At 33.6% G+C, this 8,302-nt stretch overlaps 1 long non-coding RNA gene across 1 annotated transcript; it reads right to left on the reverse strand.

Annotated features, from left to right (window-relative positions):
- Nucleotides 1-2,023: 2,023 nt before the first annotated feature.
- LOC149226213 (uncharacterized) lies at nt 2,024-5,041 on the reverse strand. Its single transcript, XR_016247012.1, has 2 exons — nt 4,672-5,041; nt 2,024-2,393 (listed from the first exon to the last, which is right to left on the reverse strand). It is a non-coding gene; the product is annotated as an uncharacterized LOC149226213 (long non-coding RNA).
- Nucleotides 5,042-8,302: the final 3,261 nt, after the last annotated feature.

Here is an 8,302-nt window from a genome sequence, read left to right on the forward strand (position 1 = left end):
GTGACAAGAGAAAATGTCTCCTTGCGTACCATCATCCTCTATAATTTCTCAACATGACATGTATCACTTTGTACTCTAAGTATCATCATGAAGTCTTACTCTGATCCTATTATAATCAGTACCATCATCCTCTATAATTTCTCAACATGACATGTAAAACAGCGGATCTCTTATCTTTCTGTCGATAACTGATTATCCATCAGTACTATTATCATGTTTCCATATTTCAGTGCGGATGTTCCATCCGGACTTTGAAGAAACAAAGCTTCAAACTGCCGCAAAAAAGCAGCGCCGCCTGGACTTGAACTGGAGACTGTATTCCGTATTTCAGTGCGGATATTGCATCCGGACGTTGAAGAAACAGAACTTCAGACTGCCGCAAAAGAAAATGGCACCGCCCGGACTTGAACCGGAGACCTTCCTCTTTTTAGGATAACCCTCCCACCACAAACCTCACTTTGAACTTCTCAATACTTCCATTTATTGTTTGATTGATCTTGTAGAGCCACCTAGAACTCACTACTCACTTCCTAATTGATCTTGGGACTATGTCCCAAACATCATTCTTCATGATGGAGGTGTACTCATCCACCATGGCATCCCACCATACTTTTTGGTCTATTGGCCCTTGAAAATGGGAAGCCTATGAATCTAGGATGTTTCTCATCAATGAAATGTAGTTTGGGAACTTATTTGGAGGTCTTCCCTCTCTAAATTTGCTCCAAGGATCCCCAACATACTCCACAATATCCCTCAATGTATAAGTGAACCATTGAGGTCTCTTGACAGAAGTGCAAGGAGATATTTCCTCCTCTTCTTTACTTAAAAATTGTTTTATTGCTTTGGAAATCATTGGTGACCCTCGCTTAACCTGCAAAGTCTCCTTCTCCTCATCCTTTGTTATTGGAATAGGCTCATCATACTTTTTGGATGTAAAATATTCCTCAAACTTTACATCCCTACATACTACTATCTTCCTCTGCTCTAAAATATATACCTTATAGGCATTTGAAATTTCATTGTAACCTATAAATAAACACTTCCTACTAAAGGGCTTCAACTTTGTCATTTTTTATACCAATACATGAATATAAAATGGACAACCAAATATGCAAAACTAACTCACCTCGAGTTTCATACTAGTGAATGTTGTAAGTCTAATTTATTGAAGGTAAAATACAACATGTATTTTAATATCAATCCAGTTTGGTAAACTTAGAAACACGCCAAAGTATATGGATCTTATATCTAACTAGTTTAGAAAACAATTGCTTAGATACTCAAAAATGAATAAATGCATGCTACAATCTGAAAATGGAAAGCTACAAGCATAAATTGTTGAAATGTAAAACTATACAGACTTTTATAAAACACTTTTATTATGAGAGTGTCTCATCAAACTCATCAAAGTAGGCTTTATCAAAATTCTTTTCTATTAAAGCAAGAAAACTATTTTAGGGAAGCATATAAATCTGTTCTATGAAAGCATATGAAAAAGTGAACAATGATCTTATTCAATTTTAGATAAAAAGGAAGAGGCTCTTGTCTAAGAGGTCTTGCTTGTCCTTCTTTATTGCTTCTATTTAGTCAACAAAACCATTTTCACTTGTCTAATTTACCAGAGCATAGAAATAAAACATATAAATCTAATCTATGAAAGCAGCAGAAAAAGTGAATACTATTTCAATTCAATCCTAGTTAACAAAGAAGAAGCTCTAACTTATAGACCTGGTTTGTCCTTCTTTATTGAAACTAATCATTCAACATAAACCATTTTCACTATCTAAATGGCCATGGCATGCAAGTGAGTTTATACAAGAAATATTCACAATTGATTAAAACAAAAATACAATATTAACTCAGAAAATGAAGATGCTAACATATATTTACATCTATGCACATAAATCAACAATAGTGTACTTACCTCAGCATGGGGGGCCTCCACCTTTGCCTAGTATACTTCAAGACAATCAAATACAAAAATTATTCATTCACATTACACAAAAAAGTATGCACAAGAAAATAAGAAAGCAAGTCTCAATCTCAAACTGTATTCAGAAAATAATAGTCACCATCATATATGTTCATAGTTGTTGGTAGCCTTGCTTAAATAGGTTAAAAAGTATAACATAATTGCTATATTTACTGTAACCACCTAAAAAGAGTCCTATTACATCTCTTGGGTTGAATTCATCCTTTCAGTTGCATAAAATATGGACAAATCCCAAAAAATCCTAAATCTGCCCCTAAATCAGGGGATTTCCTCGATGACTGGTCAAGTTTGACCAACGTTGACTGAGCTTGTTTTAACTTATTTGGAGTGGGCCAATAGGTATTACACCATATTTGATTTCTGTAGTTTCAAAATATATCCTTCATTTTCTCCAGGGGTCCTGAAAACATAACTTTAAATGAGCCATTACAAACTTTTTTGATTCTGCCTGAATTTAACTTTAATGCTCAATTTTTACTCAAACACTTAAAAATCAAAAGACATAGTATGCATTAGAAGATATAAAACATGATGAAAATGATAGAAAATGGATGATAAATATGGAAAAGTGATGCAATAGGTGTGGCAAAAAGAGTCAAAGTCGAGAGTCAACACTCCCCCTTGCTGATCTGGAAGCATGTCCTCATGCTTGCCTGGTCCTCTTGGACCTCTTTCTCTTGCCTACTTATGTAGATGCTTCAACCTGTGCTGCCTGTAAGATTATGTCAATTCCCTCTTGCTCCTTCCCCCCCTTTGTAAATTCCATTTTTCACCTTCTGTTTTTCATACTTATACTGCCAATGCTTCTTTTCCTTTAACCATTTGTATGCTTGTTTGGAAATGAGAATATTCTGAGTTTCAAGTTTCTTGGTTTTCTTTCTGAGTTGCTTGATCTCTTTTGTGATTTTGTTGTTTTGTTGTTTATACATCTCATTTTCCTTTTTTAAGTGCCTTTCCATTATTTTGGTGACCTGCAATTTTGTCCTCAATTCTTCCAATTATTTGGCATCATCCTCCTTATTAATCTTTTATGTCTCTCCATAAGTCTCCTCAGAGATATTTTTTATTTTCTTACTCAACTTTTCATATGTTGAATAAGAGGATGAGTCCTCTTTTTCATTATCTTCATACCACTTATCTTCCTCAATTTCTTTAAGTTTTTCTTGTGCTTGCTTCTCCAATTCTTCAATAAGATCATGATGCTTTTTCTGGGCTTCATTGATGGGCAATTCTTCAGGATTTTCCTTTTCAATGGTGTTTTGATTCTCAACATAAGGTTCTTCTGATATTTTGACTTCTTCTTCCACCCTCTTCCTAAACTTTCTAGGAAAATATACAAAGAGTTTTTCTTTTTCAAGGCTTTCCTCCTCAATTTTCTTCTTTGACCTTGTCATAGGATAAGAAGAAGAGTACATAATTTCCCTTGAGAATTTTGACTGTTTATTGGCTTCCAATGCTAAATGTGACTGTTCTTCTTCTTGATTTGCCATAAAATTATTCTTCTCAATCTTCTCCACATTTTTGTTGTGTTCTTCAACTGATATTCAATGAGCATTTTGATCAATCCATGATGGTAGTAACTGGTTTCCTTCTTTTCACTTTTCCCATTTACACCTTCAATCATTTTTAATAAATTTGTTGTAAAGAAGTAGGGAAGGTTTATCTTGTTATCCCCTCTGATATGTTGAAGGAGTTTTATGTGATACATATGCACCACACTATATATTCCGTCACAGGTAATATATTTCTGAACAATCAGTGTCATATCTCTCCATGGTTCCTGGAACCATTCCCTTGTAACTCCATTTTTCCAATTGGAAGTTCCTTTCCTGCATTTTTTGCGAGAAATAATTCCGGCCTTTTTTTTTAAATGTTGCCTTTGTGATATCTTTCCCCTATTTGTGGCAATGTTGTAGCATGAGCTATGTAATCCTATGTTATAGGGATAGTCAAATCTCCTATGACTATCATCCCATCATGAAAATTTGTGACAAAAGCCTCAGTCACTTTGCTATTGTACCTATTAAACTTGCCTAAAAACTCAAGTAAATTGGCCTTGTGAAGCTCTTCTATACTTTCCTTTGTCCACTTTTCAGGATGAAACCCTATTGGTTCAATTCTATGTTCCAACTTTTGACTTTGAAGACTTTGTTTCTCTCTTTCTTGCCTTGAATTTCTAATTTTTAGGTCAAAGGCTCTGTTTCTGGGCTAAAAAATATGAGAAATCAATATTTTTGAATGTTGAAAATGAATTCTTTATGTTGTTGTTGTCACAAATACTATCATCATGCCACTATTTTCAACCCTTGATGCCACTGTTATCATATAATGAAACCACTGTGATCAATACTCTATTTTTATGGTCTTGCATGTGCTGCCAGCCAATTAATTCCCAAATCCACGAGGTATTTTTATATAACCCTCTGTTGACACGTTGAAAGTACAAGATTTACCATGACTTCAAACTCAAACTCGATTTTATGTGAGGATTTTTTGTACTAAAATCTTGGGATTTCTTACCTTGAGACAGAGGTAAGTCTAAGTCTTCGAGGCCTTCACTGGATGTTATGCCCTAAATTTCGTATTCTACAGCCAATTCCCTCAACGGATTTCAGATCCTTCTGGATGTTTTTACAACATATAAAAAATCGATTTTAGCCAGGGTTTTCGTTTCTTACCTTCTGTCTCCTGTAGCTTCGTTCTTCAATTCCTGAAAGCTCTCCTTCGAAGCTTCAAGATATTGACTGTAGGGTTTGATTTCCTAAAGAGTGTATAGTTCAAATGCTCGAGTGTGCTCTCAATTCGTTTTTGTTTTCGAAACTCCCCTCTCCCAAAGTCTGTTTCGTAACAGATTTTAGTATAATGAGTTTACACTAAACATAATAATGCTACATTACTCATACTCTACAACCTTGCCGCTTACTTTGTTTACCATGTTGTTGCTTGTTGTACTCCCAGGATTTCTGAAGATGACAATTTTATACTCAAACTCATTTCATGACTTGAACTCATAGTTTTGTAGCTTATGTACTCCTGAGGATACTTACAACAAGCAACAACATGGTAAACAACGTAAGCGATAAGGTAAACAAATACTTACCATAATTGAATTTTCTTTCGGTCGACGATTATTTGATTTTTATGCCATATGCTACAACTTGTCAACTACAATTTGATTTGAGCATGTTTTAACTATGATGGGTCTTAATTGATCTATTGTTGCGATGGTTACCTTAGTGTGCAATCCTACTAAGGTTCCGCTGTTTCTGTAATGATTTGGCATCATTTCCAAACTTGTATGAAAGCAATCAAATCCCTTCTTTTTTCATTAGGGGAATTTTGAGGTCTAAAATGGGTCTCCTAAGAAAATTGTACAACCAAAATAAACTTTATAAGAACCAATAGGATTGAAGATGATGATGTCAACCATGGGGGATGATTCACCATTTTTGGAGTAAAAAAGTAAAAATATTAAAAAATAACAAAATAATAAACTACTTTTTCAACCTTTGTTTTCAACTTATCTCCCTAAGGTTTTACTCAAATTTCGAGCGGGAGTACCAGTTGGATGCAAAAATTTAATTCCTCATCCAAAGAGTACCCATGTTGCATATTTTCGATGGATCCTGCTACACAAAAAGTGAGAAATACATGAAAAAACGTGAATGCAATTACGTTTTTCATGTAGCAGGGTCCATCGAAAGTATGCAACATGGGTACTCATTGGATGAGAAATCAAATTATGCATCCAACGAGTGTTTCCACTCGAAATTTGAGTAAATCCATAGGGAGATAAGTTGAAAATATGAGTTGAACAAATAGTTTTTTTTTTCCCTCTAAAATTTGTTGATGTCATCTAATATTATTTTATTATTTCCACTATTATTTTATAATTTCCTTAGGAGGCCCATTTTAGACCTCAAAAATCCCCTAATGTATATGAATACCAATCAATCAATTTTGACTTCTTGCAATAACATTCCAGGTCTTTATGACAAGAACGAGGTTGTCCTCATCTTATGACTTTTCCTTTGACTCTTTCATGAGAAAAAGAGGATGATCTTTTGATTCGCTAACTCAATACTGTCTCCTGATCATTTTTATGCAACAAATTTTGTATGAAGACTTTGTACATCAATATGCAATCATGAAATTAATTCATGACTTTTGCTTTCGACTCTCTTCTACAGACTTTTGTATCAATCTTTTAGATCTCATTTTCCATATGTTTTTTCTAAAAGATTGTTTTGAAATGACCATTTTTAAGGTCATTTCAAAATAAAGTATATCCTTCACTTTTATGTAATGTTTGCCTTTAAAAAAAAAACAGAGGTTTCTCCCTTCCTTTTTCCAGAATTCATGACTTATCGCTGACCTTGAAGTATTGTCTTTGTAAAGTATTTTATTTCTTCAAATGTTGTTCTCATACTAACTCTAGTTTCCTTTATTTGTTTTGCAGAGAAAAGTCTTTCATCCACAACAGTCGCCCTACTTTTCTCTTGTATGAAGATCTTCTTTCATTTTTAACCAGAGTTACTAATCTCAAACTGTTATGCTCAAAGTGATGCTCTCTCTTTTGTCTTTGAAGGGAAAAAATAGGTGAAGGAAAATGGTAAAATAGAAAGAATGTCTGGATAAAAAGTTTTATGCAGGAATGGAAGGATATAAAAATCAAATTTACTCTTCATGCACCAAGGTTAACTAGTATTTGAATTAGAAGTGTTATTTCAAAATCAAAAGCATTAAAATAAAATTTAACTTACATAACTTTTCATCAATTTCCTTGGTTGTAGAAGTGGCTCCTTTGTAGCTCTTTGAGATGAAGTGGTCTTTCCAGCAACTCTTTAGTTATCATTTGAAATGAAGTCTTATTTATTTATACAGGTCCCTTCTGATTGAATTTAAACTTCAGGTCCCTCTGTAAATGTAGTTGCTTCAGGTCCCTTCTATAAATAATTCAGGTGCTTTTGTAGTTTCTTTGAATGTTGAAGTTGAAGTAGAAATATCTTCATATTGAGTGTCTTCATGCTTGAATTTGAAATTGAGTGTTGAAAAGAATAAGAAGGCTTGAGATGAAAAGGATAACAAAGCATTTTAGTAATGAAACTAATGTTTTTGTTTTCCTCTCCCCCTTGCTTATTCTAAGACTTGTCCTCAAGTCTTTAAATTGGATGATTCAAAACTTTTGAGAGTCTAAGATGATATAGTTTATGTCAGAATAAAGTTGAAAATCAGAAATAATGAAATGAACTAGAACCATTTTATTTTTAGAATTCTTACTAGCCAAGTAACTTGGTTTTTCAATATGAATTGAGGGTTGTATTGTGCCAGAAATATGGATTTTCACTGCCAAACCCCTTTATTATTTTTGACCTTTTTTCTCTTTTTTTATTTTTAATCTGAACATAGGGTAGGCACATCACTGTGATTTTCCACTACTTTCAAATCTTCTTTCGTTGACAACTTTTTGAGAAAATCTTCTTTATTTATAGGCTTATTGTAAATTTTCAACCTATGTCCATTGACTAGAAATGATGTGGCTGCTTCATCTATAGTTTTGAGTTTGACTGATGCATTGTCATAGACTTCTTCAATTTAATAAGGCCCGTACCAATGAGTAGTGAATTTTGCCTTGAAGTCTTTTTATTTGGAATCAAATAATAATGCCCAATCTCTTGCATGAAATTCTTTCTTTCTAATGAACTTGTCATGCCATTTTTCCCTTTGTTGTTGAATCCATGATGTATATTCCACAACTTCTTTTATGATTTCATCTCATTCATTTAGCTACAATATCCTTTGTTGTTGTGCCTCTGATAGATCTAATCCTAGTTCAGTTGCAATTTTATATGTATGAATTTGAAATTCAATAGGTAGGAGAACTTCTTTTCCATACACAAGTTGATAAGGGTTGAATCCAGTAGTGTTTTTCCATGTTATTTTGTAGGCCCATAATGCTTCATTTAACTTTTCTGACCAGTCTTTCCTATGCATTTTTACTGTCTTTGTCATGATACTTTCAAGAACTTTGTTTGTTGATTCAACTTTTCCATTTGCTTGTGGGTGATATGGAGTTGACTTTATGTGCTTGATTTTGTACTTTTCTGTAAGATCTTTGACAAGCTTTGAAGTGAATTGTTCTCCTTGATCTATTACAATTTGTCTTGGTACTCCAAATCTAACAAATATTTCTTCAAAGAGGAAAGTTACTACTGCATTTTATGTTGCCTTGCCTTTTCCTCCACCCATTTTGTGACATAGTCAATACACACCAAGATGTACTTCTTTCCATTAGATGGTGGATTGATA

This window comes from Pinus tabuliformis, chromosome J (assembly GCF_031772625.1).
Source record: "Pinus tabuliformis cultivar Carrire ecotype Pingquan chromosome J, CPIR1, whole genome shotgun sequence".
Lineage (NCBI taxonomy): Eukaryota > Viridiplantae > Streptophyta > Pinopsida > Pinales > Pinaceae > Pinus > Pinus tabuliformis.